This window comes from Adiantum capillus-veneris, chromosome 22 (genome assembly GCF_014529385.1).
Source record: "Adiantum capillus-veneris isolate H3 chromosome 22, ASM1452938v2, whole genome shotgun sequence".
Taxonomy (NCBI): Eukaryota; Viridiplantae; Streptophyta; class Polypodiopsida; order Polypodiales; family Pteridaceae; genus Adiantum; species Adiantum capillus-veneris.
This window is the reverse complement of record NC_140952.1, coordinates 88341047-88365206: the sequence shown is the minus strand read 5'-3', so window position 1 is coordinate 88365206 and position 24160 is coordinate 88341047. Positions and strand designations below refer to the sequence as shown.

The 24160-nt window shown below is 41.0% G+C and overlaps 1 pseudogene; it reads right to left on the bottom strand.

Moving 5' to 3' along the window:
- Positions 1-6034: 6034 nt before the first annotated feature.
- On the bottom strand, positions 6035-6638 carry LOC147429753 (large ribosomal subunit protein uL13w pseudogene; annotated as a pseudogene).
- Between the last annotated feature and the right edge of the window lie 17522 nt (positions 6639-24160).

The following is a 24160-nucleotide window of genomic DNA, read 5'->3' as shown; positions in this document are numbered from 1 at the left end:
CTAGTGCTATCAAGCAAAGCTAATTCAATTCATATTCATGTTACAAAAAGTTTGATCTTTCAGACTTTAGTTTGTTATAGTTTGTGCCTTACATATACACACACATACATATCCACACACACACACACACATGTATGTATATACATATATATATATATATATAGAAGTCTACACTCTGAGCAAACTTTCCCGAGCTTATTTAAATCCGAGCGACAGAAGCTGGCAGCTTTTACCAAAAAATAAGCCATTAAGCATGGTTGCAAGGCTGAAAACATGACTGAAGCTTATGAGAATCTTTGAAATTTTCTATGTGAAACAATTGTAGGTAACCTTGAGTAAGTAACCTAAATTATATTCTCTATAACACAAGAAGATTTAGAAATTTTCTCATGTAGGAAAAAGGAGTCTTTTTCAGTGTTTTTCATACAATACATAACATCATGAGCTTCTATTCGGGAGGCACCGCATACCTAGCTAGGTACGATTGGGGACAGGGGACCGCCGGCCCCGGTGGCCGTCGGCCCCCCACCGGGGCCGGCGGTCCCCTGGCCCCAATCGTACCTAGCTAGGTATGCCGTGCCTCCCTCACAAAAGCTCATGATGTTGATGTAAGTCATATTGTGGGAATTATTGTGAGAATCTGTCCAAAACTTCTTGTGTAAGATGCAACAAAGGTAACTTTTTTGCCTCTATTGGCATTTTTTCAGTTAGAAAAATTGCTAATGTAAGATTCACATTGAAAATACTAGACTAGAAGAGGATTAAAACACAATTGTTGGTAGTAGTCCATGTTCTTTGTGGCACTAGTACAAGCTGGCAGATTCAAGAATCTCTTTGCCAAGTAGAAAATACCTAAATTGGCTAATGAATGAACCTCCTTCAATTGTATGTTGCCTAAATTTGTGGCCTCATAGAAACCAATGTGCACCTTATAACCAACTTAGACCTGTATACCGTGCTCAGTTTATTGGAATGATAACAGATGCAACCTCTTACACCATGTGCTCAATAGTCCTCTAAAAGAGTTGCTAGTACATGGGGAGTAGATTTGTGAAGGCGATCTTAGGGCGGGTGAAGGTGAAGAAGGGTCTATATGAGGATAGGCTGCCAAAGCACGGGGGAAGAAAGTCTATGCTTATATTGGTTCAAGGAAAAACTTGAATTTTATTGATGAATTTTTATGCTTTGATCGACAAAGTTTGAAAAATAATAGTGTAAAAGCCAGTAGAAAGGTCAAATTGGTGAGAGATTTTGCTGGTTCAGTCTACAATATTGCTACAAGATTGATTAAAGATAATACAAAGTGAGAGATGTAGGGACATTAGACTAGAATGCACCAATTGGATTTTGCTGATTCAGTCTTCAATAATGCTACAACACAAGATTGAAGATAATAAAAAGTGAGAGAGATAGGAAAATTGGACTGAAATCATGGCAATATAGGGTTGATGTTTAGCTGCTTAGCCATTCACAAGAAGTTTTGGACAAATTCTCACAATAATTCCCACATTGTGACTTACCTCAACATCATGAGCTTTTGTGAGGGAGGCACGGCATACCTAGCTAGGTACGATTGGGGGCAAGGGACCTCCGGCCCCCCGGAGGTCCCTTGCCCCCAATCGTACCTAGCTAGGTATGCCGTGCCTCCCTCACAAAAGCTCATGAAGTTATGCATTGTATGAAAAACACTGAAAAGACTCCATTTTCCTACATGGGAAAACTTTTAAATCTTCTTGTGATTGGAAGCATGCCCTTGTGGTGGCAATGAACTTGCCGGCATCCAATACAAATGTCCCTTTGCTGAAGTGCCAGGACCAGTATACTTGGGACACCCCTTGCATGCACCTATATTAGTGGCTAGGAAAAGAAGATCTCAACCTTCAATCATGTTGCCTATTGATCTTACACAGTGCCTTGACATTCAAATTCCTTAGATCACCATGATCGCCACCGTCACTGATCTTATCCGCCCCCCACATGCCTTATCTTGTCACCAGCATGACTGCACACACTTACTCCTCTATACCAAGGTCGTGGGGAGGGGGACAACTGATCTGCACCATAGATCTGTTGTCCATTCTCCTGCAGAATCTCACTTGTGAGCCGTGCACAAGAAGTTTTGGATAGATTCTCACAATAATTCCCACATTGTGACTTACCTCAACATCGTGAGCTTCTGTGAGAGAGGCACTGCATACCTAGCTAGGTACGATTGTGAATTGCACCTGTTGTGGACGCCTCAACAAGCGGAATGTAGGAGCCTGGATTCACGTAGGGGCTGTCATATCAGCACACAAAATCAAATTCTGTTGTCAACTTTGTGACCCCATAATCAAAGCTCCCGGCCTCTACCGGTCTCCCATGATTAACGGGAATGGTCAGTGCATCACCCTAATGGGCGATCACCCTCTTGCTCTTGCGCCAAATGCTAAGAGTTTTAACAGTAAGGCCTTCGCTGTCAAAATTTCTCCATGCTCTTTGAAGCTTCTTTTGTGGTCATGTCAAATGCTTCTTCGGTGGTCATGTTCTTGCAAGAAAATTACTAACTCAAGCATGCATACGCATGCAAATTGATAAGTACGCTCTCCCTTGCATTTGCATGTAACTATCCATGCGGGCGCGGATGGTTAGAGGCAAGTGTCAACCTCCTTATTGAAAAAATTAATGTCCCGTTATCAATGTTCCTCTTGTAGGATGCCATGTGTCATAATTAGCACTTTTAGTTCCGTTGTATTATTCATTTTTTCACCTTGCACGATGCTCCATCAGAAAGATAATCACTCTTGCCAATCAGAGAGGACCATTCTGCAACCAAGTGGTTATAATGCATAGGTTTGTTAGCATGAAGCTAGCTTATATGGTCAACAGTACCCCAAAATTACATCTGCGCTAACATGGATGGCTACAGACAATTGTGCGAGAGGGGTATTTGGCATCTTTTGGAATGCTTTTCTTGAGATTTTTTTTATTCTAAGACTTGAGGTCTATGAGCGCATTCTTTAGAAGGTTTTTAACACTTTAAATTTGTTCTTTTGAATGAATCAATGCCATTTCATTTATCATGTTAATGGGAGTTACATGTGTATTGCTCACATGAAAAATACACTAATTGTTGCAATACTTTATTACATGATTTCCTGACTAGTGTGAGTGCCGAAGTTCAAGCGAATCAAGTTGACATTGTCGGGAAAAATAGCAAGGGGCACCTCTATAGCAATGTCTCCCAATATTGCTCAAGACACAAATTCAGAACTACAATTGTATCAAAAGAACTCTCTAACATCACAACTCAGAGGTAAGCAACACCTTGGGAATTTACAAGCACACGCCCACCCAAAAAGTACCATAAAAACTAAGAAGCACCTACCCTGGCATGGAATTTCAATACACGTCAACCAATGCAAGTGAGGAAAAGAGCTCCCCCATTCACCAATCGGTTTTTTAAAACCACAATATTTAAGTGTGCATATGCCACAAAACGTGCAAGCCTTCACAATTTATCCTACACCAAACTGTTTGTAAGCTGCTATATCCTATACCCTACAAAAAATACATTGTGTGTTCTAAACCGCAACTCCAAAAAGGATGCTTTCAAGCCAAAAAAAAAGTCTCTATTTATTAAAAAAAGGTTATGAACTAAATTTTGAATATATGCACCACTATGTGCAAAATTGGCACGAACGGCAAACGGCCATGGCATGACTACACATAGGAAAGGTTAGTCAAGGGTAAAAAACTGCATAAAAAGAATGAGAAAACCACAATGATCCATTTTTTTGAATTTTTGATATTTGGATGATCGTTCAAATTCTTAAATTAAATAGAAGTTATGCTTCAAAAAACTCACTAATGGACGCTTAAGAAAACCCGTTAGCTAGCGCTAATCAAGCGACTTGCATGACATGTACATGTGCTTGCTGAATCAAGTTGAAAAGCCCATAAAAATACAAACACCCTTTGATACAAGGTGTCATGCTCATATGTACAAATTTATAAAAATAGGGGTGTTCAAAATACATGTAACATATTTTGTCACACCCCAATCTGCTAGATTATTCATGATGGAGTATTCACTTTATTTTCATAATCAGCCACACAGTCATAAAGTTATTCAAAGGAAGACTCATGCTCAACCATAATCATGAACATTGCAACATACTTCTTTTACTTGTAGCCATTAGGGAGCCATTTACATGTGCTCTATGTGGGGCACTGTCCAAATCAACAAGTTAAAATTATGTGCCATTTGGAAACTTGTTCAAAACTAAGAAAGTACTTTGTCACTTGATTTAAATTTCTTTTGAAAAGTATTATGAAGATTGCTATTGTATCTAAAAACCATCTCACCCTTTTTGATGTCTTTGTCCTTTACCTTCTCATTTGCTCGAGTGTTCTTCAATACATGTTCATAATGCTCAAAAGCAAGCAACATATCCACCAATCGTGCACATTGCAAATACAAAATATTCTCTTTGAGTGCATTATGAGACTCATATTCAAGCTTTAATATCATCCTGAAAGCCGCTATCTCCACTTCGATAGGAAGCAATGCCTCTTTGTTGCCAAAGACTAGGAAGAAGGGAGAGAAATCAAAACTTGACTTGATGCCAGTTTTGAAGGCCCATAGAGCACAAGGTAGCTCTAAATTCCAAGTCTTCACATTACTTTTTGTTATCTGTGTAAGATCCCTTATGAGTTCTCCATTAAACCTCTCATTCATTGCATTACATTGGGCATGATAGGGAGAGTAGTAAATCTACGATGCACATGAAGTTTCTCGTATAGAGAATCCACCAACTTTGCCATATACAAGGTATCACCAAATAGCACATACCTTTTGGCACCATGAAGAAAGGCACACTTCTTTGACTTCTCCAACCTTGATAGAAGCATATCTATTTGTAGAAACTCTGCTTCCCTCTCCAAAGCTTCCCTTCCAAACAATATGTCTTAAAATCCAAGATTTAAAACATGCAAGCACTTTCTTCACTTGAAAATACATATTTTTCAACATTGGATTCTTACTTTGCCACACCCCAATCACTTGCTTAACCACCAAAACCACATCACCTCTTACTCGCACACGATGAATGTTAAGCTCAAGGCAAAGGTGTTGCCCTTTCTCCAAAGTAACATATTTAGCTTCATTCTTGCTTTTTGTTGTAAGTTTCAAACTCTTTTTTGTTACCAAAGTGCCTTGAGGATCATAATTTACCACACCTCATGAAGCTTCACCAAGAGATTTCTAGTAAGAGCCATCAAAAAACAATAAATATGCATTGTCTATATTAAGAGATTCTATGTGTTATTTTTTCATTGCATCCTCCTTGATAAGAAGAGGAATTTTTTTTATAAGCAAGAAAATAAGCCAATCTAACCCTTGTACTTTCCTCAACAAGAAAAATTAATTGAAAATCCTTGTTTCAAACTCTTTTTTGTTACCAAAGTGCCTTGAGGATCATAATTTACCACACCTCACGAAGCTTCACCAAGAGATTTCTAGTAAGAGCCATCAAAAAACAATAAATATGCAGTCTATATTAAGAGATTCTATGTGTTATTTCTTCATTGCATCCTCCTTGATAAGAAGAGGAATTTTTTTTATAAGCAAGAAAATAAGCCAATCTAACCCTTGTACTTTCCTCAACAAGAAAAAATAATTGAAAATCCTTGTAGCTCCACAATCCTCTTTTTGATAAAGTAGGGCTATTCACCAATTGAGATAGAAGAGTGTCGCTAGTGAGAAATGTGAAATATTTGGAGAAAGGGAAGCGCTTGAACCTTCTACAAGCATAAATTCACTAACCATAATGAGATCCACCTTTGTATAGTCTCTTTTCACATGTAGTTTTACCTTGCTAACACAATAGATATGCTTCATGTAGCGAGTGTTGTTGCCTTATTGAAAAAGAATAGCTTCAATAGCATCCTTACCTACTAATGGATTCATATAAAACTGTTTATCTCAATTAGTAGGAAAAGAGCCAGGAACCTCCTTGATGCCTTAAAAAACTCTTCACCCAACACTATTCTCTCAAATGAACTTTCCCAGAAAAAGGTCACGTAATGCCGCATGGCAAATGACATTTACATGTTGATTAACAACCCAATATGATAAAAAACTCATTTGGGCCTTGTAGTTAAGGGGGTCTAGGACAACCTTTGCTCTCCTAGCTAATCTTCCACTCTCTTCTCTGCTTTCAGCCAGAAAACCTTGGCCTTACCTTTCCTTCTCTCCTCCAGTTCCTTGATTATAACATACTGGTGCCACCCAACTTCATAAGAGAGCCTACCAAGCAAGAAATATTTGTGCTCATGCTAGGGCCTTAGAACCTTTAGGGCATATGGAATGATCATCCTCTTCATCTTTTCATAATGGGCTGAAACTCCATCAAATGTCTTCAGACGCTCAAGTGCTGCAGCTCCTTGCTTTGTCTTGTGAGGTTTGAGACGGGCCACGAAAGTAGATGGGACCCTTGTTGGGCTTGGTGTTCATACGCTTCCTCTCAAAAAGCGAAGACTACGTCATTGAGGAGCTCCTTAGAGAGAATGGAGGCAAAAAACCCCACCATGTGGTGGCGGGTATCTACAACCACCACGTGGGCGCAGAGACACGGAATCACGGATCCATAAACCATTGCTGCGATCTCTAGTGGTAGGGATCGCAATTGCCCAAGCCGTGTCTACCCGCTACAATAACTTAAGTTTCCTCTCCAGTGACATCAATTTCTTGTTAAGCTTTGCAAGTTGAAGCGTTTCATTACGAGTGGCATTAGGTTACCTCAACGTATCAATCACGTTGGACATCAGGTGCACACTTTAAGCACATGAGAAAAAGTACAAATTACAAATGTGTCTCCACGTGCGGTTGTGCACATAGGCCTATGAGAGTGAGAGAGAGAGAGAGAGAGAGAGAGAGAGAGAGAGAGAGAGAGAGAGAGAGAGAGAGAGAGAGAGAGAGAGAAGAAGAAGAAGACTATTTTAACGTCGAGGAAATTATCCCAAGAGACCTTAAAGATCTAACCGACCACGAGAGTTGAACTCAAGACCTGTCACTCAAGAGGGAAATGGCATAACCAATCTACCACACTTGAGAGAGAGAGAGAGAGAGAGTGAGCAACAAAACTTTCGAGAGAAAAACTAAACAATACAAAGTGGAACAAGAAATGTGTAGGAAGAGTGTACCACAACTACCAAGGGTCACACGATTCTCAAGAACGACGTTATTTTGACTGTGACAAAAAAAGCTTCTTGCCAAACTTCTACAGGCATCCCATGTTAAAACTAATAGTGCAACAAGAGCCAGTTGTGCCACAAAATATACTAAGCAAAGTAATAATCACTTTTATCAAGCAAAACAAATCTGAAAAGGAGAAAAGAATAGAGTCAACATTAGACTAGAGACCAAAAGATGCAAACCCCCACCCCCCCCCCCCCCCCCCCCCCCCCTTCCCCTTCCCTTTTCTGTTAATTTAAAAAGTATCTAGAGGCACTCTTCACCTACCGTTGTTAGTTTTTAGTGGAGAAAGAGAGACTACTAGACAAGATCTTGGTTGTCTCTGTCTGATAGGCCCTCACGTGCAATCGCCCAAGTCGAGTCTATCCGCTACAAGCTCCTTGGAGGCCTTCCTATCAGAAGGGCTTGCTATGGTGTGGTGAGGTTTGTTATGGAGAGCGGTGCAAAGGATTGTGAGTTTATTCAGTGGCAAGCTTATAGCCCAGCGGGCGAAATCTATGAAATTCAAAGATGGGTACATGATCTCATATGGGCACCCTGTGAACTTGTATATTGATTTGGATGTTCTCGATTATTTTGGATTGGGATCCCTAGGGTAAGCAGGGTCTTGCCATCCCTCTACCAGGTAATTTCACTCCAAAGGATGAGGAAGATCTTGTTCCAAAGTCTGTGGCTGGTAAAGAAGAGCCGGTGCACAGAAAATAGGCCTTACATGTATATTTAAAGGACAAAATTTGAAAATTCCCGGCTAGTGTGGAGGGTCACCTTGATGGGAAACTTGCTAAATTTGGAGGATTTTAGTGCAAAAACCAATAAAAAACCCTAAGTTTTTTCATGAAAACTTGGAGATATTCGATGCTTGCCTTTTCTCCATTGGTTGCTAAAAACATTTTTGGTGAACATTGCACGAGATTCAAGTGGCTTAACCAAGGATTGCAATGTAGTTATATGGTTTGCAGTTTTGTTTGGGAGAGATGCAAATTGCTTCACGAGACAATGTTGCAGATCTCTAATTAGTCCATCGCATGAGAGAGACACTAGCACCATGCCGACACCCTGTCAAAATCTAGCACACTACTGATTTAATACTTGCTCTTGGGCCTAAGAGAAATTATCACATTACTATGCAATTGTATACCCGCTCCAAATCGCCTACAAGGATCGCACATATACTACCAAAGTCTAAAAAAAACATCTTGAAATAGTTCGTGCCGGACAGTTTCAAGAGTTTTTATTTTGGTTTCTAGCTATTTTTTGGAGGTCAATACCATGCCAACTCTCTCTCTCTCTCTCTCATATGTAGGCGGCGGTGCCATGCACTCCAGAGAGGCATTTTGTGAAGGGTAGGAGAGAGATGGAGAAGATATGCATGTGCCTGTGCAAATTGTAATTTTTTATATCTTCCTCTTTCTCACCCTTCATGTCTCTCTCCTCAATGTGCGTGCTTTCAATATATGCTCTTCATTCCAATTTCTCATTAAACAACAAAAAAAAGATGCTTGATTGCTACTAATAACAAAGCTCAATGTTTGTGAGAAAGTCGCTCGATTTTTTCATTGCTCGAGAATGTTCACTCGTCGTTTGGTAAGACTCCTTTAGGTGATGGGAGGAGTACCAAAGCCTTCAATCTGTTAAAATTGCTTCCATCCCATTCTCAAAGATCATACGCCTCAAAAGCATTACTCTTGATTGAGCAAGATGACACTTCTTTGGGTTAAGTTGACCTTTGCTTTCATCATAGTGCTTCAATGCAATCTCAAACTTCAAACAATGATCCGTTCTAAAGCTATAAACACGAAATTCATCAATAAGATCCTTCACAAACTTGCAAAGAAAGGGAGAGAACACCTTAATGACTTGCTTTTGGTATCAAGCACAACCATTCATAAAACCAAAAGGGAGCACATAGTAATAAGATCATCTCCACGGTGTAATAAAATTGTCTTCTTTTGATCTTCTAGAGCCATGGTGAGCTAAAAATATCTAGAGATTCCATCACATACACTATACTTCTCTTGCTTTGCAATAGAATTGAGTATACCGTTTATGAAATGAAGAGGGTATGGATCCATTTTCATGTTGTGTTTAGAGGCTTAAAATCAACACAAATTCTCTCGTTCTTTGGCCTATGACAAAAATAGTACTCACTTATTTTGTAGTACTCACAAGACACATGAAACTTTCTTCAAAAAGCTTGTCTATGTCTTCCAAGCACTATAATTTGTACCTGTCTCATTCTCCTTAGCTTTTGACGTATGGGCTGAGCTCCTTCCTTTATTGAAATTTTGATTTCTTCTTCTTTGAAGCCTCTAAATTTCTCATAAAAATTGATGAAGAAAGTAGAAAACTAGTGTATCATGTGTGTGTACTCACCCTTCTCTTGATTGGTAAAACCTGGAGATAGCATGCTTTGAATGAGTTAGCTCATGTTTGACATTAGGTTGAACTTTGGGTTGCATCAGCTTCTAAATTTTCTCACAAGAACGAGAGTTGTTCTCGTTCTTCGTAAGACAAAAAAAACTTTGTTTCTCATCATTCTCTTTTCAAGAAACAAGGAGGAAACATCTACATCACTATCACTGCTATCTTCCACCTCACTACCATCGTTCCTATTGTCTTCTTCTTCACTTGAGTACTCTTCTTCATCATCTTACTCATCAAAATCAACTCTAAAGATTATTTTCTAGCCATATCAAACCTCTTCTTATCACCCCTTCTATTGTAGAGAGTGATGGTATCGCATCCCCAATCCTATATAGCTTTGGTTGCCTATAATTGCAACTTTCCAAGAATGAGAAGGAATTAAGCACCAATGCATGTGGGCATAACGTGATAAGCGACCAATGCTTTAATATCAAATATATCCACCTTTAAATCCTTTATAGTTCCCAAACGCCACCCTTGATTAGTTTGCAAGTTTTATACTAAAACGTGAATTCTTTGCCATATTGAGTCTCAATTTTGATACACAAGCTTGAGTGCTAGCACATATCTATGAAACTTCATCAATAAAAGCTTATGCATTCAAAATAGGACATATATTAGGTAGCTCGTTCAAAGATAGGACTCTCATAGACCTTGTAGCACCACATGCTTCCATTGCCTATTTAAATTAGAACAAATTTTGTCAAGGCCAGAGACAAGTTTGAACCGAGATCATAAGTTTCCTATATAAGGGGTAGAGACTAGGAGGTGAGGGTGGTTCTAAAAACTTTGGTCTCACAGTATCATCATAGCTAAGTTAAGCAAAGCAGGTTGTGGATCTATTTTTAGAAAACTTGCATGTGAAGCGTTCGGAAGAAGGAGTCAAGCAAGGATATTTGTGCAAGAATGGCCGCTTGAGGAGAAGGAGGGAGTGGAGGTGACATGCACGAACTCATGTGAGCTTGGGCTCGTCAAAAGCGCGTTGCACCCGGGGGATTCACCATGGAAAACTTACCGAACCATAAAAGTGCAAGAGAGGGGGGTTTTTTCAAGCTCTCTTGCAAAGTCGGAAGGACATACCTCTTTCAGCAATATGTTACTGCTAGCTGGGCTATGGATTGTAGAGCAAGCGTGCAGCAGACCAGAGAAAGATTTGAGCAGGCAACAAGCAATGTGTTGGAGATTCTTGGCCTCACAACTCCCATGCTTGTGGTGAGAGTTGAAAATTATGACAAGTGCCATGAAATTCTTCAATTGTTGATGCAACATGCTTTAACTCGCTATAGCAAAATTGATTTCTCTCAAGTCAACAGCATGTTCTTACTTTTTATATTTATTGAAGATGTAAAATGAGACAATTTTTCCTATCTACTAGTTGAGCATTTACATCACCCTATTTTGTTGGTTTTGCATTTTGCATTAGTCTAGTGATAGTGGCACATAAGCCACTCCTTCAAAAGCTTTTAAGGATTTTTGTAAGGTTAGCTCTCTCAAGTTGATTGAGTTGTCAGTTTGTAATTGCAGCAAGTCATTTGGGTATTGTGATATTTATTTTCTTGGGTGCTCTTTTTGCATGGATGTAACGGTGGTGCAACCAAAGTTGGTTGACCGTAGAGGATGGCATGGGCAGATATGTGCGGGCTAGCAAAAGCATGGCAAAGCACAAGAGCAGCTACAAAGTTCTTTTGCAGATAGGTAGCATCGGATATGTATGACTCATGATGCGGTTTACAAGCCAAGAAGGGCTCCAAAAGGGGCTAAGTTGGGAGTCACATGAAGGAGGTTCAAGGAGCAGTCTCTTTGCCTAGAGATTTTGAGCTTGAGTTGTTGAAGGAGCATGCCCAGATGGCTTGTCAAACAAAGCTATGGAGCCCAAGATATTTGAGTTTGAAGTTGCAATGCATTGCAGATCCTCAACGAGTAGGGCAACTGGGGACAGGTGGCCCAAGTGGATGTCAATGTATAGATGCGTAGTGCTTGAATAATGGAGCATACCCGTCTTTTTTTATTGCAAATTGGATCTATGGATTGCAAGTTATGGCCATTCGAAGTTTTGGTGGGGGTCGGGTTTGTGCCCACCTAACTGCACTAGAGAACATGTCATCTGGTATTTTTTGGGCCTTGACATGGATCAAGCAAATACAGCATACCATGTGGAGTCAGTACGGATTGACGACCCGTGATTCTGAGCCTCGAGCGCCGAGTTACGGCCTGATGAATTCTCGAGCATTTGACGGAGGAAAGTGGTAAATGATCTTTCTTTTTTTTTCGGCCTCAGATGGCCAGCTTACAAATCTCAAAAATGCGGCAAGGATCAAGTGATGTGAAGATGGAAACAAGGAGTTTCAGCTGGCCTTGATGGCTTGGCGGTTGGAGCATTGTGCGGCATTTGGCAAGCAGGGCAAAAGGGACAAAGGGACAAAAAAGTTGAAATGTTCAGGGTATTTTTTTTATAAGCTTGAAACTTTGAGTAGTTTGGGGGTGAATCTATGTGTGGTGCCACATGGCGGGGCATTGAGCCCATATGCAAAAACCAAAGCCCGCATTTATAAGCTGGGGCGTGAGCCCTCATATGGACACAAGGGGAGAGAAGGGAGCTTGGATCCCCTTGGCTATGGCATGGGCGTGTCTCGGCTCTACGTGCGCACTTTTGGGCGACTCTCGTGATGCTTTTGGCCGAGGGGGGAGATGGGAGGCTGCGTCTAGCGATCAATGGCACCCAGTGAGCGGTCGTCCTGCGCAAGGTGATGATGTGGCAATTGCACCCGCTTAAGGGTGATTCCCACGGGCCTTAAGGTAGTCCAATATTTTTTGAGAGGAAAGGGGGAGCCACCACTAGCAATATTGCTAGTGCTAGGGGGGCTGTCTCATGGCAATTGTAAGGCAATGAGAGAGAGGAAGGATCAAAGGGCAAGTGGGCGGCCTAGAGGGCAATTCCAAGAAGACCAGACAAGGCAAGGTGTCCATAATGCAAGAATGATACTAAAATGAGTAAGCCACTTGGGTGAAATGCAAGAAAAATACCAAAGAGAGCTCAAGTTGAGTTGCACAAGCTGAGAAGATCCTTTTTTTTTTTTGGGCTTAGCCATTCCTATAAAAGGACCTCTACATGAATTTTTAACGCTAGGTTGGTAACCTAACAGGACATAAAAGTGTCCTTTCAGGGTTTTGAAAAAAACCTCCAAAACCATAGTAGATCCACTCATTTTGTAAAATCCTTTCATGAGGTTATAGTTCAAGGCCTACTACACATGGAAAAAATAAAAAACTTATAAAATTTCTCATCTTTTGGTCACACCAAGCCTCCAAAGTTGATGGACCAGTGCATTTTCATCAAAACAGTCATTTCTTACGTTTTGTTGCATAAAAATAAGATTATGGATTTTTGTAGGACTTGAGATAAATTCCCTAGTTAACTTCAATGGATTGGTGATCAGAACATATGATTGCTTCTCACTCACTATTTTTTGTTTTGCCAAAATAAATAGGTACAAAAAAGTTGAATTTTTACCATTCTGCAAACCTATCATCAAAGTTTCTATAGCCACGCTCAATACAAATAATATATGCATGTTTTCTTAGTTCCCTATTGTCCTTTATGTTCATAAGGAGCCATGGAGCATGTCAAAAGAATAATACATTTCTTACCAAGGGGAATCTTGGGGACAAAGATGAAGTGTTAAATACAGCAAACATGAAAAAACTGGTTTCAACATTATGAGTTGTAGAATCCCATAGAAACTATTCAATATCTAGCCAAATTTGATCCTTATGACTAGATATGGTTACTACCTACAAATGCATGTAGTTGTCACAAGAAACTAAAATATTGAAAAGGCTATACTTGATATACTAGAATGTTTCATTTTCTTCTATAATTGAAAAAATCAACCATTGTTGTGTACTATGCAAAATAGGGTATTAGGTGCCTCAAAACTCAAGGAATATTAGCTTTATGTTACAATATGCGACATAGAAAATCAAAAATGCATTTGGATATCATGAAATCCACCAAAAAAATCATAGAAGAGCTAAAATTGGCTAAAAAACAGGATTTGACAATTTTTGTAATTTGGTCATAACTTACAACTTTAATATTTATTTCTCCCTAGAAGCATCGGGACATGTTTAGGACTACTAAAGATAGTTCTCTAGCACTATAGACCTCACAAACATGAATTCTAGAGTGGTATAGTTGCAAAAAGTTGAAAAAAGACAAAAACAGGACCCGTTTTTTCACACAGTTTAGGTTGTGAAATGTTGTGCAAGGACAATGTTAAAGATGGAATTGATATTCCAAAAAAATGTCGAGTTTTTTTCAGCTCATGAGACAACTTTCTAGATAGATAGCACCTCAAAATCCATTTTGAAACTCTTGACATAATTCAGGGAAAATGGTCACTTAATAGGACATAAAAGTGTCCCAGGACATAAAAGTGTCCCATTACCAACCTAGTGTTAAGGGCTTTTTGGCCACCATGATTTTTGGTCGAGGATTGTGCCGACTTAGGATTGTTTTGTACATGGTTGTGTTGATGCTAGTGGAATCCATCATTGATGTCTCTTGGTATCAATTCTCCCCTTCTGCCTTCTCTTCTCTGCTTGTGTGCATGCATCTCCGGGCGTGTGTCGTTGTGTGTCCCCCCGCCCTCCCCCCCCTCCCTCGGAGGTCTATCATGCAAAGGGAGATAGAGAGAGGCTGGGTGCATGTGGAAGGCTATGAGTTAGGCAGAGCTGAATGATTGGGTCTGTTTGGTTCATTGCAAAGTGTGTGTGTGTCTGGTCGTGTGTAACAGTGGTTTGCTTGTGGATAGTATAGAGTTTTGAAGGTGAAATCTAGTGGACTGGGGCAGTGTGTATACCCTGGGCTATAGTGAGGCATTGTGTTGTGTTCAGAGTGTATTACCCTTCCCCCTCTCCATCTTACGGTGCCCCCACGGAGGAGCTGTCTGATGCTCCGATTTGACGTTTGAAGCAATGTCCAGTAGCCGACAAAGCTGTTGGCTAATGGTCGAAGTGTTTGATGGTCGAGTTTGAAGTTGATAGAGATGATGGAGCCAAGTTTTAGCCCCATATTTATGGGCATGAAGATCCCGAGGATTGGTTAGAAAATTTTGAGCTATGGCTACTGTTGATGCATATGTTGACGGATGTGGAAAAGCTACAGATGATGTCGCTGGTGTTGATGCACAGACGGTCCAAGATTTGGTTTGATGGTTTAAAGAAGAGTGATTAAGGATCATGGCAGGGGCTGAAAAATTAGTTTCTGGAGCAGTTTTGAGAAGTGATTACGCTGGAAGAAGCTAGTGCAAGGTTGAAGGCGGTACGCCAGGATGTAAGTAAGTATTTTTTCATTTTCTTTGAGCAGTTTGAAGCCTGTTGGAAGCAATTAGAAAGTGCTACCAAGGTAAAAGGCAATCAATATTTGAAGATGTCAAAGCTGTTAGAGTGCTTGCACTCAAGGATTAGAGAAAAGGTCGAAGACGGTGCGGATGCGTATGAGTATATGGTCTATCTGGCCAAGATAAAGAGCAAAAAGGTAAAGCGGAAGCTGGATTTGGGCATGTTGAAGCATGCAGTTTATGTGGTTGTTAGTAGCCAAGTGTTCTTTGGTTCGACCAAAGGTGGTTCCAGTTATTCAAAGTGCAAATCCTGTGGAGGTAAGGCCTATGGTTGGTTATTCTCCTTGGAGGTGTCCAGTTTATGATGTACCTATGCCGAGGGTGGACGATCTTGTCAACAAGGAGAAGCCCCATGTCGAGGTGAACCAAGGTTCAAAAGTGATAGCAGATGTTGAGGTTCCATTTCGGATTAAAGAGGTAAAGCATGTTCTTGTGGACATTTTGCATGAAAAGGTAGCGGAGTGCAATCAGGTTGCAGATACCGAGGGATCAAGAGTAGAGGAGAAAAAGTGTTCAAATCCATGGAGATGGTCAAGGATTTGTGGAGTAGCAAGTTTATGAAGATGCAGATACGGAGTCGGTATATGATGTTGGTGATGGAAAAGATACAAGCTCGAGCTACTGGGAGACAAATGAGGAGGATAGAGAGGATGAGTCCACATCCTATGGCGAGGAGACGGAGTTTGACGAACCTGAGTTGGTAAAGGTAAAGATGCCTTATTCTATGTTTAATGATATGGTGATAGCCCATGTTCAAGAAGAGCAGGGAACCGAGCAAGCCTTTGTGCTTAATGGAAACCAAATGGAGGAGTCTATGCCCACAAATGGAGTTATGCAGATAGAGACGGTGTACATTCTTTCCGCAAGGGGTGAAGTGACCCTACCTATGGATGAAGACTAGAAGGAGGCATTGTAGGGAGAATTTCTCTCTTCCTTGGAAGAGCATGATGTAGCGGTAGAAGAGGTGATTGAAGCACAAGCAGCTTAGGATGACAAGGAGTTGGAGCTAATGTACCTTGAAGAGCAGCTAATTGCAGTAGGAGGGCTCGATGATGTTGGAATTGAGTGCCGTGTCAAAGAGGGTGAGGTGATGTTTCCAAAAATGGTGGAGATTCAAATGCAGCAGGTATGTATAGTGATGCATAAATGAGAATCACAAGCAGTAGCTTTGCTTCCATTGAAGGTATGTGAGCTATGGTTGGTGAATATGGTGATGGAGACTGCTGTGAGGTGGATGGTTCAGCAGGTGTAGTGGTCTATGGATGAAGCCTCCACTTTACATGGATGGGAGGAAGGGTCATACATGTGTTTGAGCTTGTTGTTAGGTACATGTTTCTTGGATGTTGGTATACTTGGTGTTGCTCGATATGGAGTGGATGCTGGTTTTCCGAGGGATACATGGTGTGTTGAAGGGAGGCTATGGGTGGCCTATATACATGATGGTCTATCTGCTAGGGTGCAACACTATGGTAAGCAGTTACAGATGGGTGGAAGAAATCCATGGTAGGTTTTTGATCCAGGGGGACACTATGTGATGCAGAGGGTGGGGCAACCCACTTGAAGGTTTTGTAGTAGGCTACAATAAGACTATGTATATATGGTTTTGGTTTTCTCATAGGGTTTCCCAAGTTTTTACAGTTAGAAGTGAAATAAAGCTCCTTTTTGGTTGAACATATATGTTCAACTAGGGGATGGGCAATGATAGTGCATCCAAAGTTGGTCGATCGTAGAAGATAACATGGGCAGATATGTGCAGGCTAGGAGAATCATGGCAAAGGACCAGAGCAGCTACAAAGTTCCTGGGCAGACAGGTAGCAACGGAAATGTATGGTTGATGCGGTTTACAGGCCAAGAAGGGCTCCAAAAGAGACTAAATTGGAAGGAAAATGATGTAGGTTCAAGGAGAAGTCTCTTTGCCTAGAAATACCGAGCTTGAGTTAGTGAAGGAGTAGGCCTGGATGGCTTGTCAAATAGAGCTATAGAGCCCAAGATATTTGAGTTTGAAGTTGTAGTGCATTGCAGATCCTTGGCAGGCAGGGCAGTTGGGGACAGGTGGCCCAAGTGGATGTCGGTGTATAGACGCGTAGTTCTTGAATTATGGAGCATATCCTTCTTTTTAGATTGCAGATTGGAGCTATTGATTGCAGGTTATGGCCATTTGAAGTTTTGTCGGGGGTCGGCCACCTGAGTGCATTGGACAACGTGCCATTTGGTATTTTTTGGGCCTTAACATGGATCAAGCAGGATAGAGCATACCGTGTGGAGTCAGCAAGGATTGATGACCTGTGATTCTGAGCCTCGAGCGCCGAGTTACGGCCTGATGATCTCTGGAGCATTTGGCGGAGGAAAGTGGCAGATGATCTTTTTGTTTTTTTGCCGCCTCGGATGGAGAGCTTAGAAATATCCAAATGCAGCAAGGAGCAAGTGATGTGAAGATGGAAATGGGGAATTTTGGCTCGCCTAGACGGCTCAACGTTGGAGCATTGTGTGGCATTTGGCAAGCAAGGCAAAAGGGGCCAAGAGGTTGAAATGTTCGGGGGGTTTTTTTTTTTAAATCTTGAAACTTTGAGGAGTTTAGGGGTGAATCCATTTGTGGCTTCCACGTGGCGGGGCATTGAGCCCATATGCAAAAACTGGAGCCCGCATTGAACTCTTTGTAAGCTGGGGTGTGAGCCCTCATATGGACACAAGGGGAGAGAAGGGAGCTTGGAGCCCCTTGGCTATGGCATGGCGCGGCGTGTGGCGGCTCTGCACGCACGCTTCTGTGTGGCCCTGGTGCTGCTTTTGGTCGAGGGGGAGACGAGAGGGGTCATCTGGTGGTCGTTGGTATCTGGTGGGTGGTCGTCTTGTGCAAGGTGATGGCAGTTGCACCCATTTAAGGGTGGTTCCCACGGGCCCTAAGGCCACCGAATATTTTTTGAGAGGAAAGGAGGAGTCCCCCACTAGCGATATCGCTAGTGCTGGGGGGGCTATTCCGCGGCAATTGTAAGGCAGTGAGAGAGAGGAAGGATCAAAGGGCAAGTGGGTGGCCTTGAGGGAAATTCCAAGCCCACTTGGGTGCAATGCAAGAAAAATACCAAAGAGAGCTCAAGTTGAGTTGCACGAGCTGAGAAATCCTTCTTTTTTTTGGGCTTAGCCATTCCTATAAAAGGAGCTCTACATTAATTTTTAAGGGATTTTTGGCCACCATGCTTTTTGGCTGAGAATTGTGCTGGGTCGGGATTGTTTTGTACATGGTTGTGTTGGTGCTAGTGGAATCCATCATTGCTATCTCTTGGTATTGATTCTCCCCTTCCCCCTTCTCTTCTCTGCTTGTGTGCATGCCTCTCCGAGCGTGTGTCGGCATGTGTGCACCCCCGAGGTCTGTCGTGCAAAGGGAGATAGAGAGAGACTCTGTGTGTACGGAAGGCTGTGAGTCAGGCCGAGCATAATTATTGGGTCTGTTTGGTTCACTACAAAGCGTTTGTGCGTATGGTCGTGTGTAAACATTGGTTTGCTTGCAGATAGTGTTGCATTTTGAGGGTGAACTCTAGTGGATTTCGGGCATTGTGTATACCCTATGCTATATTGAGGCATTGTGTTGTGTTTTGGGTTTGTTCCCCTTTCCCCCTCTTCAACGGCTTCATTGAAGCCACATGTTCTCCATTTGAAATTGCACTTTATGAGGATCTTATAAGGTAGCTCATTTATTAGTGATTACAAGTAGCACAATTTAGTACTTTTGAACTTGTGAGTATGGCCCGGTACACAATTCTAGAGTTCCAAACACTAACGAGCTTATCAAATGTCTGGTTATGGGAAATATCAATAGGTGTGCATCCTTTTCTCGTGTGCATGTAGCTTCTTTGAAGTGGACATTGGTACTTGCACATTTCCCCTGCATTATGTTAGATTAGAAATGCCTCAAGTTCAACCTAGGATGCCCCTTGAAGATCCAAATGTTTTGAATGATCAAAAGCACATTTAGTGTGTTGTGGATGACAAGTGTATTGGTAGGCCAACAACATGTCAAAGCAGCAAGCTTTAGCACAACTTGTAGTGACTCTTGTAGACTTTATTGCTCAATCGGCTTAAATTCTCATCCTCTTGTCACCTACAGAAAGATGGGCAGTCAGAGATTTCCAACTTGGCTGTGTTAGACTTGTTGAAGTCATATATCTGAGATCAAAATAACTAGTGGATGATTTTTTTTCTTTAGTAGAGTTCGCCTATAACAATACATTTCGTTCATCGGCGGGGAAGGCACCATTTGAGATAGTAGAGGGTGTTAGAAAGGTTCCACCTATTCTAAGCACCGAGAAATATCTTTGAGGTGGATCAATACACTCAGGATCCATACACTACTTTTGCCAAGGTAAGGGAGGCTTTATAGAAGTCTCAAGAGCAGCATAAGAAGGTAGTGGACAAGCATCAGTGTAACTTACAATTGAAGGAAAATGATTGGGTGCTACTCAGGTTTGAGAAAGCACAATTACAGAAGCAAAAGGGTAAGGAGAGGTTTTTTCTAAAGCTAAGTCTGAGATATTATGGACCCTTCCAGGTATATGAAAAGATAAATGATGTGTCCTTCATATTGGAGTTGACAGATACTTGGAAAATTCACAATGCTTTTCATGTGAGTTTGTTGAGACCTTTCAAGGGTGAAATGCCAATGGATAGAGAATTGGATGAGCAGCCCAAGGTGGAAGAGACAAAGGAAATTCTTGTTTTAGAATAGATCATGGCCCACAGTAAAAAGAAAGTAAAAGTGTAAGTTGATAAGGAGGTACTTGGTCAAATTCAAGAATTACCCGGCATTGGATGCCATTTGGATGGAGGAGGAGGACCTAGCAGATACTCCTTGGTTGTTAGAGATTTACCTTGAGGATTTTGGATTATGTGTGACTATTCCAAGAGCTATAGATAGTTCAACGGGTTGAACCTAGTACAATGCAGACTGCACAAGATGGGAGTTACTCCGCTCCTTACCTTGAATGGAAGAAAGTCATTGATTTCTTGTTAAGATTTCGGGGATACTGACATGCTGACGGTATTCTGTTGTATGACTTTATGTGAATTAAGTACTTGTAAAATGGGAATTCCTAAGGTCTATGTGTTTACATGTGCTCTCTCATGTGTGTATTGTTTGAGTACGTGTTGTGAAAAGATGAAATGTTTGCATCATTTTGACTTGATCACCTGAGGGGTGATGTAAATGAGAAGGTAATAAGATTTAGTCAATCTAGACATCCACGAGAGGCTAATACAGTCTGGATGTGATTGCTAAATACGCTATGATAATCATGATTCGCATCTAAGATCTCAACGAGGATAGTGTTGTGAATGTTCAATGACCATTTTCTTTGTGCAAGTGTTGGATGTGTGCGTCCTAGTGTGTCGGTACTTAGAGTAAGTGTATATTGAACTAGTTTATGGCTTATGGTTGTTTTGCAGGAGTAATTGAGGGTGATTATAATTCTTTCAAGAGCGGGGAGTGTCACAAAGTGATGATGTGGCATTTTTTAAGGGACAGATAAAGGCCACCCTAAAGGAAAGAGACAGTAGATGAAGTTGGACAACTTATAAACATTGGTTGTGTTGCCCAACCTTTGTAATAAGTGACCCTATGAGTTTTATACAATTGTATCCAGCTTATGGAATTCAACCGAGGGGCCTAAACCCTTTTAAAATCAAGCAAGGCCCAAAAATATCATAGAGTATGTTGTGTAACAATGTACCGCCTGGCCCACAAATCGCAGCACGTTATGTGATGACAGCAGCTGATGAGATGGCATTTTGTACAAACAGCTCATGGGGTGCATGCTTTTGGATGCAAGAGCTTTTGGGCATTGTGCTTTTCATGTAACCGCTTTTGGACATACCTAGGGCATTTATAAGTGTGTCAGGGCCTCTACCCTCAATAGACTATCCGAGAGCATTGCTAAGAGAGAGGACCCTTGAACATTGTTCTTGTGCAAAGTAATAAGAAAGAAATATTGTGGAGGGGCGCCAGTCTTTGGGCCACTAGATCTGGGTACGCAATTACGATGTGCCGTATTGACTCTCCTCTTCTCTCTCTCTCTCTCTCTCTCTCTCTCTCTCTCTCTCTCTCTCTCTCTCTCTCACTCTCAAGTTATTTTGGTGTACCTTAAGTGTGTTGCATTAGATCTTTGTCTTGGAGTATCCAAATCTGTAACAAAGGCATTCTTAATTCTGAGGATCGTTTGGTTCCTTGATTGTCTAGTTTTATCACAAACAAACTCGCACATACCTAGATATGACTATTATTGCGTGTCGATTCTTTAATTCTTGATCTACAAATCTATCAAGGTGGCATGCATCATGTTTACTTGTTTCAAGTTTTCCTAATTTCGTCCAATCAAATATGTTGGTTTGTTATCTATTTTATGTTTCAAGTGATTACAAATAAGATTGAGCTTGAATGTCGCATGTTGCAATTTGTGATTGTTTCATACTCCTATTTCTCGAGATATATGCTTATATGGAATATATATTATTTATATTAGAATTATTTTAAAAAATATTATCAATTATATTTATTTATACAAAGGGTATTTTAATTAAACGTAAAATTTACGTAAGGGAGAACTTAATACACCCAAAAAACTTACATAGTATTACCATTTACATTACATATTGTTGCTTGTCGGGATGCACATGCTGAAGGTTATACCTTTTGTGGTCAGGAACATGCGACAATATTGTTTGAGTAGGATCAACAATGTCTCAAAGATAGGATTAATGATCAACGAGCACTATAGGCGCTTGAAACAACATGTGGATAGAGGTCGAGTGCTATCGGATGTATTTCAATGACTATGGTAGGTGTGTGCCAATGCAGACAAGGTAGCCCTCCAAGATACATGTAGAGAGATTTGTTGGACGTAGGTTCGGACTATGACAATGATTAAGGCGAGTGCTTCCAGAGGTATATGGATGCAATAGAGCACATGTGCACACATAGCGAGGGAGAAGACACACTATATGAGTCTTTAGGCAGACTCATCAATTGCACTAGAATGGACTTGGAGATCATCAAGCACAAGCATAGGATAGGATTTTTATGTTGATCATGTACATCAAATTATACATCTAGTTATCAATAGAAGTGGTTCCTTAGTATGTTGTCGGTCACTATGGTATGCACTCTTTGACTAGTTCTAGTCAATTAAATCATGCAAACCTAAATTTTATATGTAAAATAGGGGTATGATAGTTTTCTTTGTTGATTGTCGTATAAGCATAGAAAAGGGGGTCAGATTCCCTAATATGAGCCGTATATAGGATTTTTATGAAAGTTGTTCGCTCGTAGGTGGCATCTTGTTTTGTATATAGAGTGAATCCCTCGAAGCTTTGCAGAGAGGAGCATTTCACGTCTCTTCAACTCTCTCTCTCTCTCTCTCTCTCTCTCTCTCTCTCTCTCTCTCTCTCTGAATAGCACAACACATTACGTCATGGATACATGTTTGATTTTGAGAATCCTGCACCAGTTCTACCTGCTAATATCCCACAATCGCCCACTTTCATAGAGGGTGCCCACTTGACAACGGGGCTAGATAATAGCATTGAATTTCTTGACATCCAAGAGTTTAGAGCACTACAAACATGTATGACTATTTGAGTCTAATTTTGCATAGTTGAATGCAAATGTCACTAAGATGTCTCGTATGCTTGTGCAATTTATGCAACAGCCATCCACGGGCCAAGTTAATGAGCAGACTAGGGTTTTGCTAATATTTGTGCCTAGTGAGAGCACCCCTGGTATGCAGGAGCAAAGCTTCAATCTAGAGGGTTTGCACCTATCTGTCAAAAAGAGGTGGATGACCTATTAAAGAATACCAAGCGACCAATTTTTAGAGGAGAGGAAAAGGAGTGCAACACAGATACTGTGAATATATTCTTGAGTAAATGGGATGAGATTCACAAACTTAGACGTACCCCAGATGTAGTCAAGGCACAACAAACAAGTCTGACACTAGAGGGTAAGGACTACAAATGGTGGATGTTGCTCAAGGAGAAGGGCATCTTACCATAGGCTTGGTTATCCTTCAATGGTGTGTTCAAAAAGAAATTTCTTCCCCCGAATGAGGAGACAAAAGTTTTGCATGGGAAAAGTGCTCTATGCACGCATCAACATAAGACCATGTTGGAGTATCTCATCTTGCACTCTCGTGTTGTGATTCTCAAGCTGGAGGGTCTAGATACCTTTTAGCAAGTGTGTGGGTTCATATGTGGGTTAACACCAAAGCTTAAGATGCATGTTAAGACCAAGGAACCCAAGACATTTGAAGAGGCTATAGTGCAAGCACATATACACGACAATCCCGATGAAAAAGCATTGCATAACACTCACATGTCTAACATTGCACATGCAAATGCACAAACATAGCATGGACATAATCAAAGAAAATTTCTAATAGCTACATTTGATGTGTCAAAGAAGACCAACGGGCCTAGAGGCTATCTTTTTAGTAAAGATTTTGAGAAGGCTAAAAAGAAAAAACATGTTTTATATGTTTAAGGAGTGGACAGGGAAAAAAGGATTGTCCCAAGGGAAAATCTGATGGCCAAGGTAAGGAGAAAGTGGTGCACATGGTTCGTCTTGAGTCCTCGTCTCATTTTTCCAATGTGGAAGTAACACACACCAAAGCGACACACAAATGCTATGGCACGGCCTCAATGTGGCATCCAACCTTTGGTCCACATGAGCTAGTGTGCATGCACGGCTTTATCCAAGGTCATGAGGTGAAAATTTTGGTAGAAGATGGTTCTTCACACAATTTCATTAACTAGTTAAACAACTCAATTTTCCCCAAACTCTTAGTCTCCTCTTAGTTCCCACCATTACAAGGTAGTGATGATTAACGACCGTGATGCTGAGGTGTGGGATAATCAAGTAAAGTATGTACCACTGAAGATTCAAGGGTATCACACGTCCTTGAATTTCCAAGCCATGAATATGGATTGGGCATATGTGGTCCTTAATTGAGAGTGGTTATATGGGTGGGTCATCATTAAAATGTAGATATGACCATAATTGTTTGACGTTTGTTGTATTCCAAAGTTTTGGTAGTGTCTCCTAGATCATCTGAGCCCC